At 32.9% G+C, this 12,500-nt stretch overlaps 1 protein-coding gene and 1 long non-coding RNA gene across 3 annotated transcripts in view; one reads left to right on the top strand and one right to left on the bottom strand.

Moving 5' to 3' along the window:
• Nucleotides 1–12,500, bottom strand: part of LOC125675199 (uncharacterized) — a 100,573-nt gene that overhangs the window by 16,594 nt on the left and 71,479 nt on the right. The window contains exon 1 of one of the 2 annotated variants that reach the window (XM_056158243.1): nt 4,047–4,094. The exons of the other annotated variant lie outside the window; for it this stretch is intronic. The gene's annotated coding sequence lies outside the window, so the exon portion shown is untranslated. Of the gene's footprint in view, nt 1–4,046; nt 4,095–12,500 lie in introns of those variants that run through there. 2 annotated transcript variants of the gene reach the window in all.
• LOC125651077 (uncharacterized) lies at nt 8,832–10,812 on the top strand. The gene is made up of 2 exons (XR_007361225.2): nt 8,832–9,231; nt 10,261–10,812. It is a non-coding gene; the product is annotated as an uncharacterized LOC125651077 (long non-coding RNA).

Below are 12,500 nucleotides of genomic sequence, written 5' to 3'. Positions count from 1 at the left end.
TCAATGAAGATATAATATAATATTCAATTATTTTACACAATGTATTAAAATTTCCTGTGCCACAACACTGATAAATATAGAGTGCATACACTCAGCAATTAGCGCATTCTATATGATTCGAAACTTTTCAAACCAAAAGCATTGTGAGCATCAAATACCACTGTATTAAAAAAATGAATTACAATTAAACAAATGCGGTATAAAAAAAAAATACACTACCTAGTATTTCTACGTTTTAATGAGGAATATTTAGCACGTATATAATAAAATACTAATTACAGTTATTCTCCACATCATGCTTCAATCGGTTTTCAGTAAAGAATGGAGATCTGGGTAGTTAAATTTTGAATTGTCCTCGTTTCAAGGACAGCCGACGTGTTTCAAAAGCACAGTCATCAAGGGGCAAAAGGATGATGATCTTTTCTGTCTTCATAAAATTTCGCGAGTCAAAATGGATCAATAGAAATGACAAATGCAGCGAAGTCTGATTTTTCAAAAGAAAAATTTGAAACATCGTGTTGTATACATATTTATGTGCATGTAGATCTACATGGTTATCGTCGGAAACTCACGGTTGATTACGCTTCGTACCTCTCTCCATCACTCGTGGGTCAATTCATTCCTACTCGCTCATTCTCATGAATAAATATTTAAAAATATTGTCCAATCAAAGTAATCGTTATAGTAACGGAACTTTTCTGTTTTTAAAGGTAGCATTAACATTATTTTGCTATCACATCAATTGTATACCGAAATTGAACTGAAAGCGTCTCGTTGATTGGACAAATTCGCTCTGGGTATACCATGAGCGCCCAATCAGATTGCCTCATTAATTATTCATGCGAACGAGTGAGTAGGAATGAATGGAACCATGGATGATGGAGAGAGGAACGAAGCGTAATCAGCCATGGGTTTCCGACGATGCATGGTTATATATTTTTAAGAAAGTTTTCTCGATTTAATATCTAACATTCTCATTTTTGAAAAAAATATGACACAGTTACCAGTCGGTATTCATTTGAACAAATTTCCAAATTACTCAAATCACGAAATTACTAGTATTAACAAATGTCAGTAGTCCGTTAATGGATCGGATCGACTTTTTTTGGCTTCTTATTTTTGTTCTTTTCTTTGGGGGTGGGGGTGTAAAACACATTATGTATGTACATATGTAGCTGCTCGTTAATACCTCTGTCAACGCTGGATTGCAAGACTATATTGTAAACCGTTAATTCAATCCTTAAAAAGGCAACCAATGATTTTTTTTACACCAGATTAATGGGGATTTAAAATAATATTTGTAGCTAAGATACTTTTTTTTTTAAATCGGGCAAATACATTAATTTCTTTACAAGCGGTAAAACATTTCTTCTTAAAATATTCTGCACCATAGATTGATTAAGCATAGGTAAATATTTCTTTAAAAGTTAGAAAATGTTTCACAAGAATATTGTAATTGCAGCACTATGACAGCAATATATATGGACAGAAAACAATCGGAACACCCTCGGCCTTTTAAAAAATTCCTCGGATTTAGACGGCGGACGAATTCGGAGATTTCCTTAAAAACACGTGACGTAACCAAAACAAAAAACAAAAAAAACAGCAGCTCCCCATTATCTACCCAGAGTCCCGTGCGCTTCTCGCACTACACCTCTGTCAACGGCTTTTTACAGAAATCTTGTAAAAGTTTCTATTATCCAACATCTATGTTTTGGACTAAATATTTAGTCATATCATGATATGTTTTTGGTGCAATTAAATTGATGCTTACTGTAAATTGTTTAAAATCGCCATTTTCTTATCATAAATTTGGAACTACTTCGTAATATGCGTATGAATGTAGGACATACATGTGGTGGAGATTTAAATGTAAACATGGAATCAAAAGTAAGAAAGGCTGTAAAAATACGATAAAACTAGTAAAATAAGAGACAAACAGCTAAATGGTAAATATGTACTTATTAAAGTGTCAGTGGGCTATGAAAAGAGCCTGATGTATCACCCGTTGCCTGAACTTTTAAAAGAAAAGGAAACCGAGAATGATTGTTTATATCATGTGATTTTATTGTCACGTGATTCCAAGCGTTGACAGAGGTGTAAGTGAAGCTTGCGTAACGCGCCCTCTGGTGAGAGAATGAGCAAATCCCATGTGTGTTTGCTGTCATTGCTTCATAAAGTGTCTGATATTCGAAAAAATATTTTGACTAGTATTGTGAATTCTGGATCGCCGATCCACAAATCGATCGGCTGAAACCCCACCTTCACAGTTAAAGCCAAAAACTGTTATAAACCAATTAATTTCTTCTGTGGAAAAGCTGAGCGTACACAAGTATCGGAAAGTTACATGTAAAGAACAGTTACAAACAGTTTTTGAAAAAAAGCCTGATATAAATACAACTGTACACTTAATTTTTGGATAGCAAGTACTAGTTGACCCTCTATATTGCTGTGCACTATATGCGCCGTAACTTCCGGCGAACAATTTAAGAAGGATTCTTTCTATCTGTTTACGAGGTTATTTTTCGTTCGCGGAAATGACCGAGTAGTTACGATTGGGGCAGAAAATGGAGAGAATGGGTTATCAAATGGCGATTCCATTTTCATAAGAAGAGAGATCGAGATCAAAAGAAACAGCTGAAGAACAGAAAGAAAGGTTGCAATTGCAATTTTATCTTTTGGAGGATGAAAACCTCGTATTAATTGGACAGGCTTATAAGATCATTTCTAAAGGTGACTACCAGAGAAGTAATAAGATTTGAAAGGTTATTTCTTTTTCATTTTTTATATTTGTGAAACAACATACTGTCACAATCGGTGGGGGGGAGGGTGTCAGAAAATGGCAAATCCGGGAAAAGGGCATCTTCACAAGTCAAGGGTTATTGGTTAGTGCAAGGTAACCAATCAATGATCCTTGACTTGTGAAGATGAAGAAAAGGGTTGTATCCAATCCACAAGCGCTTGCTTAAATAGTAAGTTACAATATGTATTACAATTTTAAAATATGTACATGCACACACCATGTAAGTGTATATGTATAACTTATGAAGTATATGAAACGATCGAACATGAGGATGAATTCCCGTTTTCACTGAAATTTTTGCTGCCCTTGTTCATAATACAATAAGCCTTCTGATTTTACAAAATACTGATAACCACATAATATCAAAATGCATACAGTATTTTACGTTCCGTTCCATTTTTCATTCCGCGTTTTAGCAACAACCGATGATTGTTTACAAACTTCCAAACCGCGCGATCTCTTCCAACCCAAGCGGTTTTTATATCCTACGCTACGCATTTTAAAACGTGTCACACAATGTTTACTTGCTATTGCAGCACAATAATATTTCTAGTAATATATGACACTGCGTTGGTATTTTGTCAGTCTAAGAAGAACAATGTCAATGTTATTGTTCCTTACACTACCGGTATTTGTTCTACATAGGCTACTTCAAAAATTTGCCGAGGGGTGCCGTTGATTGGGAGACCTTTGTCTACCCTCCTAATAATCGCTGGCGCATGCGCCCAGCGCTTAAAAAGCAAAGAAGAATATACCAAAAATTGTGAATTTCTTATCCCTTGTGTTAATGTTACATATTTTATATTTTGTAGATAAAGCCTTGCAAATTTTGTTTTACACTGTGCGGCTAAATATTAGAATTTAGCTTAGATATGCAGAACAGGATTTTATAGCCCTTGGGACTAGTGATACTTCTCACTAATACGCATGTGACCTATAAGACCTACAGGTGGGCCTCTTGTTTTTATTAGAAATATATTACATAGCTACAGGTACATCAGAAAGTAACGAGGAAATCCGCCACACTCCTCTCGCCGTCATACTCTAGTAACTCTATATATACATCAAGTGTTTACAAATACCGTCCTATAATTACGTGGTTACGCGCCAACCTGGATCCTATCCTTAGATCGATCGTCTGGTACATGTACGTATGACCTAATTTTCCTGGTTTTTTAAAACAGAAATGCTGTAAACAATTCTATACATAGTGTTCATATTTGTGTGATGAGAAATAACATACCTTGACAAGTACGACCATTTCGAGTGACTAGGCTTACGGTAGCTTATTGGGGTCACTTCAGCATATTTTCGTATAGGCCGAATTTACTTTTTTTTTTATTTGCATTTTCCCATTGAAACATATATGCATATAATATTTTAAAATAACTTGGTATAATACCAATGGAATTTCACATTTACCACCCATTTAAACATATTCACACACAAATAGTTCTACATGCATAAAATTTCAGTATAGGTAACGTACAGGTTTTATTGATATTGTATATATCCTCTTGATAGTGAGTCTTCGTATTTCAAGTCTTAAAAAAGTAATATACAGTGTACAAATATATATTTATATAAAATAATTTCAAAATTTTACATTCGTGGTTCAAAAATGTTTTTCCAGTTTGTCCATTGAATTTCAAAGTCGGACAGTTTACAACTATGTATTGATATGTGCCTTTCAATTTAGCATTTTGTTCTTAAATGTGAAATTAATCCACATACGGTTAGAATGTTATTTTTACATAAGCATGAGAAAATATACTGCTTAGCATATAATATAATAAAGTTTTCTACTCTCTTGTTCTTAATTAGTGGAAATTCACTTTAATTAAATGATAAAATAGCATTAAAACCAATTCTATTAGAGGTTGTTCTGTAAATATGCAAACTAAAGTCTCTCCACAAAGTGGAGTTATTTTTATCACACATGACAAAAGTATGCAAAATAATTTCTGCCTTACTATTGCAGAAATTGCAGATATCAGTGGTTTTGATATTCATTTTTTAAAGATGATAGTTAACATGGAGTAATCGATGAAGGATTCTATACTGCGGTCACTGCACTGAAGAATCAGATGTAGTTTTAAAACAAACTGAAAATATCTTGCACACCTAAATCATTAGTCCGAAATATCTTACGTTTTCCTGGCTTTTTTTTTTTTTTTTTAATGATTTTGATATTTACCTTGCCGGGAAAACAATTTTTGTTTTTGAACTATTTATTCTTAGACCAGAAAATTTAGAAAAGAAGTCTAAAGTATCAAGAGCGGCAAATAAAGAATTCGGTGAGCCACCAAGGGAGAGAGAAGTCTCATCAGCATATTGGGATATTCTGTGTTATTTGTCATTGAAAAAAATATGCCTTTAATATTTCTGTTTTGTTTTATAAGAATTGCCAAAATCGCAGCGCAGAGGAGAAACAGATATGGAGCAACTGTGTCCCCCTGTTTGCAGCCTCTTTCAATATTGATTTGTTCTGATAAATAACCACATTGTAAGATGCTTTGAAATTAGTATTCAAAATGTTAATCCACTCAATATTTTTTTCCAAATCGAAAGTACTCTAGAACTTTGTAGATAAATAACCAAGATATTGAGTCAAATTCTTTTTCAAAATCTATATATCAACACTAGTAATCCAGGTATATTCTTAAATTCTGTATATGCCATTAGATCATAGATAAATCTAGTATTTTCACCACTATTTCTTCCTTTCATAAATCTAGATTGTGTATTTGAAATAATTGAATATAATATTCTTTTCAATCTATAGCTCAGACAACCAGAAATAAGTTTATAAAAGACATTTAGTAAAGTAATAGGCCGTCAATTTTCTAAATATTGTCTTGCCTTTTCACTATTTCGTAAACATGAAATAATGCCAAGTCTTTGCGAAATAGGTAGCTCTTTTTTGGTGAAAATACAATTAATTGTTCTTATTACGTAATATTTTAAATCAATCCAAAATAATTTTTAAAAACTCTGCTATAAACCCATTACTACCAGACTTATCATTTTTCATATCTTTTAAGACTTTCAAAATTACACATTCTAGAAAAATACCTTCCAGAGAGTTAGATGCATTTTCATCTAAAATTTTATCAGGTGTGTCTATAATTTTATTGAGGTCAATATCAATTATTTCTGAATCTTTATTTGCATATAATGTCTCATAAAAAGATTTAACTTGCTTCAGAATTTCGAATTGGTCATAAATAATTTTGTTTTCTTCAGTACTGACCCTCTTTATTGTTTTATCAATAAAATTGCGCGATTCTAAGTTGCAAAAATATTTTGTAGGTTTTTCTCCTTCTTCAACCCATCTCGCAAGTGATCTTATAAGGTGACCTTGCATTTTGTCTTTTCTTAGTTTTTCTAGAGAACATTTATTTTTCATTAAGAATGTATATATTTATATCATCTTCTGACTCTAGACAATCTATTTCATCATATAGTGATTTTTCCAACTTTTCTTTTTGCTTTTTTTTTTTTTTTTTTTTTTTTTTTTTTTTTTTGGTGAGAAGAGTATGAGATTGTTACTCCTCTTATTTCCATTAAAAGAACTTTAAGAAATGTGGAGAAATGTGCTGTCATCAATACCTTCAAGAGCTCACTCATCCTCAGGATTTGCTGTATTTTTAGAATACTAGTCTTTAACATCTTGTATTGCTTGCTTAACTTTTCTGATACATGTATATACTGTATCATATAATAAACTACTGTTGAACTTCCAGAGACCATGGACGTCCTCTAATAAATGGGTTGAATTTCAATTCTGTGACTACAATAGAGTGATCTGATCTCTATCTTGGCTTGATATAAATATTTTCTACTATGTTTGATAGATCTTCAATTCTGAAATTAAAATATAATCCAGGCGACCTTGTTTCAAAGGATTTTTTATCCATGTATACACTTTACTCTCCGGATTCATGGTTCTGTAATAGTCAACTAATTGCATCATCCATGACTTCTAATAATTTTCCCCTTGCTTTAGGATTATTGATATTTGAATAATTATAAGTATCAACTGAAGGGTTTAGTGAAAGATCTAAATCTCCACAGAGTATATAATAATCATTATCAAATTCTAGAAAGATATCTCGGACCTCTTCATAAAAACATGGCTTATCAGCATTTGGCCCATAAACATTGATAAGAGGGATTTTATTTTTCTCAATTGTATGGTCCAAGGCTAATAAAATTCCATCATTATCATTTTTTTCAATGTGAGCTTTTAAATTCAAAATTACAATTGAGAAGTATACATACAATACGTATGATTTACTTAATAATTTGTAAAATTTTATTTTATCAGTTGATAATTCTAATCATCTGTATCAGAAGGAATGGTGATCAGAAGATTTCACCCCCTCATATTGATTAAGATTCCGCCTTAGTCAAACTGTTTAAACATTAATTTCTTCCGCAATATTCTAGTCCGTATAGGCTTTAAACCCCGGCAGCATATCAGTATCATATTTTGTACATGTTATTCTTTGTCTTCATTTCATGAAGAGTAAATTTCAAATCATAAGGTCAAAGGTCATGACCCATATTACTGGTTATTTGGAAATGTGTGCCCAATATCTTGAGAACAGCCCTTTGCCTGATAGAGATCAAACTTAGTATTGCGGCTGACCCGGACTAGTAGATTACTATCATTACAGACATTCTAAATCGAAAGTTGAACTGTTTCAAAATCAATTGTCATACGAGGAAGGACACATATTTATAAAACATTTCTTGTTTATTCAGCATCAAAGGACATGTCGAACATTTCTTATGACATATATTTGTACATCGAAATGACTGAAATGGTAACTTTTCAATTAACATTTTTGCTCAAATAAAATCATATGTGCCTTCATGCAAAGAAAAACAAAAGATCAAAACAAAACAAAATTGACATGCCCTCTAAAATAGGTCAAAATGTGAAGAATTTAATTGTGTCTATAGCAATTTGGAAAAATAATGGTTTACTTAAACATGAATTAAAAAAGAAATCTGATTATTCATACTCTTCGGTTCATAATTACTTCTCAGTTAACACCATGATCTGAACTTATTATAACATATTATGGACTTTCCATTTACTTTTAACAGTTCTGAATAAACAATGTATGTGTTGCTCTATTCACATTTTAAATATATAATTCATACACAATCTTGCAAAAATATTTAAAATGAAGGTTCGTTACTCATATAGTAAATGAAGTAAAATAATATGCATGTAAGATCGATATCATGCTCTCTGGTCACTAAACCAACTTTAAATAGGGTTATGGTATGGATGTGTCTGAACGACAGATAACAGGCTACTGACAGGTGTCTGTAACCAGTAATATCATTATCGTAATAAGTGTAATTTACCTATAGTTTGCAGAATATCACAATATTTCTGCTAAATAATCCAATTTCACATTAGAAATGTTTATTTATCATATCTTTATAATAAATCATACACACACTACAAACATCATATTCATCTTGAGTTTGAATCGGTCCTTACAGTAAAAAGTTTCAGATAACTTTCAATCAACACAGGAAATAATAATAATGCTTCTGTCATGAACTTTGTCTTCTTCAGAAATGGTGGTGTCAACGCGCGAAAAATAATATCGAAAGCTGACAAATTCAAAAGCTTCTAAATTTTACACTTGTAAAAGATGCAAAATACATAAATACTATATTTTAAAATATAAACAAAATTAATTTCTTTATCTAAGATTATAAATCACAAGAGTGTGAAGAAGAAAAACTATTAATAGCAATACAACTGATGCACAAGGCCAACAATTCCACACCACAATGACCCTGGTTCAAATCCCAGATTTGCCAAACATCTTTCTTTTTTTAAAAATTATTTTATTCTATACGTATACGTAAAACAAAATAGTATAAAACAATATCTCACATCAGTAAAAAAATCTTATACTATTATATATCTTGTAATTGTCACACACTTGGCGATTTTCAATCTTTTCATTTTCTTTTCATATGGCATGAATACGCTGTCGTAGTTTGTTTTTTTACTTTCGGTTTGAATTCAGTGAACTGCTTGGGTTTTAACAATAATCAATGAAATCTATTTGCACTTGTGTTACAAAGTGCGAATGGGGAAATGAGAAATCCCCTTTTTAATTGTTACGGTGGGATATTTAAATTTTGATTACAGTTACCATTACGACGCTGCATGGGCACATGCGTCAGCGATTGTTATTAATCATCGAGCCCTATAGGGTCGGAAAGTCTCGTTTACTTTCACTTTCGATTTACTACTTCCGGGCAGCTGTCGAAAAATGTCACTTTGTTTTGCTTTGGTTATGCTCAGATGACAGCGTTAAAATGAACCTACAGCCTATATAGATTCCCTACTTATGCAAAGAGAGGAAGAAGTGGATTTATAGATGCAGGTAAACAAGTCATAATACATATATTTTTACAGTTAAATCGCCGATTGAGAACTCAGAAGCAGTGAGCTCTACCCACGACCGGGTGATTGATCTAAAACATATTTTACTGAATATTTTCGATAATAAACAGCTGTCAAGTTGAAGGGTTTAGTTTTTGATGAGTTAGAACTAACATTACATGACACAATTATGCAGTATGTTACTTTTGATAAAGGAGACAGACTGAATGCAAAAGGGTCGGTGGGGGGGGGGATAAAACAATTAGCTGGGTAAAGTAAATATATGCAGGTATCTATTTGTACCATGTTTTGTCAACCTCCCTGATTAATAGTTGATCATATAAACTTGTAATAACACATTTTTATGGGATGCTGATAGCTGGGGGGGGGGGGGGGGGGGGGGGGGGGGGGGGGGGCAGTGGCTCATTTTCATTATGTTTTAATTAATAATGATATTGCTTATGTTTTTATTGTGACCCTCACGGAAAATGGTACCAATTTGGAAACAAAAAATCTTCAAAGACGATTGGGATCACTGAAATAACATGTTTTTACAATATTTACATTAAGAAACATAATACAGGACCTAGAAAAAGTTTTTGATACACATGTACTTCATTTCTGCATATGTGTTTGTAAACCACTATGCCTTTTGTGGCAACAAAGAAATAGTAAACATTCACCCATACATTCAGATCTTAAATTAATTCAATTTAGATTGTGGCGTTTGAATTCTTCTTGAAAATGAAAATTTTGATAGAAGATGTTTATTTACAGTAATACTGTTTAATAATGCAGTGGTGGGACAAGAGGGGGTGGTGGTGGTGTCATCCCCCATTTGGTAGTTCATATGTAACAAATATGGGGATTTGGGTTGCAATTATGATAATTTTAATTTACACACATACCTCTTTTAGGGGGATAATATGAATTACACTTGCCCCCCCCCCCCACCCTCCTTTGCAAATTATCTTGATCCACACCTGCAATACTTTTAATGATATTCACTTGATGTCTATGCTTGTTACAGATGCTGTTATATACATCATTACCGTCAGAAGTATCAATGTGTTGGTGGCTGTTATGAAGAGAATGGGCCCATTTTAACAACTTCTAGGATGGGCGGTACAAGGGTTCATACCAGTGACCAATGAAGCACAGCTGTTACAAGACCAGGAAGAGTCAAATTCATGTGGAGTGTGCAATTGAATTTAATTAAAAACATCCATATTCTAAATCATATACCTTCACAATACAGACATATATATCTGTCCACTAAGATTTTCAACTCTGTGTGACTCTTGTACATTTGCAAATCCTCTACTGAAGGAAATAGCTGATATGAATTTCACAATTAATTAAATCTTACCTTTGGACTTAGATACTATAAATGTACAACTTCTTACTCACATTATTCTGGATTGTCAAGTTGTATTAAATGCATTCAAGTAAATGATAAAGTGAACATTTATTTAAGGTTGCTAGTCAAAGAAATTGTTACAATGGTGATTCATGCACATCTTCACACTGATCATTTGTAGCAAAAACAAAATAAAACTAATGGAAGACATTTGAATTTTCACAAGTCTGTCTAGTTGGTTATTGCAGAGAAGGCACAAAGGCTCAATCATGTATGTCAAGTATAATTCCCATAATTCATCTCGAAGGATGAGAATCACTTCCATGTTCATTGGTGTTCAAACTATGAAATCACAAGTGGTGCCTGTGAGGTAAAGCTGATGGAGAACTTGATGCCAATAACCATGACTCTCTTTGGGCTGCAGCGCACCTTCCGGGTTGCACTCTGAAAATTTTACCCCCAAAAAATCAAAAAGACTGACATCCACTATGTCTATATATTTTTTCATTAAAATACCAATGCTTGATAATTCTTATTTGGACATTCAACATTTTCTTATAGCATAATAAAATTTATTTACTTATACCGCTGTTTGATAGAATTTGTAAAGAAAAACTTTATAATGATATCTGCATTTATCTAGTAAAAAATCCCCATATGTTTGCACAGGCATCCTTTGCTGTTGCAGGTAAAGGACATTTTTAAAATTTCTATATTGTCTGGAGATGCATTCATTTTTGGTGAACCTTTATATTTTGGGATCACCTGAATTTACATGTATACAAGTATTCATTACAGAATGAATATCATTTAATATTGATAGCTTGACGAGCATATATTGTATAAAGAGCTCTGGTGAGTTACCTATATTCTGATTGCCTGGGTGAATACATTTCTCTCATTGTCATAGCTTTACGAGGTGCAGACTTAGGATGCTTTATCCAGCTATGTTGTTTGCCCTTTTATATCTAAAAGATTAACAAATTAACATTGTAGTCATTGTCACACAAAACATGTAGATTATGCACACTAAAATGCAAATTGACTATCTGGACTTGTCAATATTTCATATAACATGTTCTATCAATTCAGATAAACCAAAATTCATAAGATAGATAATTCAGCTGAAATTCAGATAAATAAATAAAAAATCTTAGATGCCAGTCGCGGGTTTAAAGCCCCCCCCCCCCCCCCCCCCCAACGAATTTCTGGATCTGTTTCTGTATGCAGGTTTACATACCAAATGTATATACTATAATATTATAAATTACTGCAGCTACATAGTGGAAACAAAACTGACTCGTGGGACTTCCATATGTCTCTAATATGATTGGTGTCAGTAAAAAGTTCTGTTTTCATTTTATAGAAATATCTTTATGAAATAATTTAGATTAATTTCTAAATGAAACCGTAAAACGTTCAAAATCATAGAATGAAATAGGGATATATATCCATGTTATACACAACAGGAAAAAAGTTTTATTCTTTCCTAGTGCTCTAGCGTTTTCACTCGATGCAGATTATTACGGGGGGGGGGGGGGTACCACAACATCAATTAAGAATCATTCTAATCAGAACTACGCAAATATATTGCTGAGATTTTGATCGAGGACTTTCGATATCTTGAACTAAACTCTGAGATATAGATGTATGGGTGTATATGATGCAAACGACTGTGCAGTGCATATGATGCAGACGACTCTATAATGTCAACATACCTGTACTTTGTTGGAAAATGTCTCGTATTGACGCTTGAACAACCGCTGTAATAACTCAGAGCTCTATTTAGAACACATTTTCTAAACCCAGTTGTTATCCATCGCTCTCTCGCTTTTTGTAGTAAGGTCTATGTGGTTTTGAACGTAGCGAGTCTAGTACATTATTGATAATGCCATCCTGACAACTGCCCG

This window comes from Ostrea edulis, chromosome 3, assembly GCF_947568905.1.
Source record: "Ostrea edulis chromosome 3, xbOstEdul1.1, whole genome shotgun sequence".
NCBI lineage: Eukaryota > Metazoa > Mollusca > Bivalvia > Ostreida > Ostreidae > Ostrea > Ostrea edulis.
Note: the sequence above shows the minus strand (reverse complement) of the source record. Positions and strands in the feature narration are given on the sequence as shown.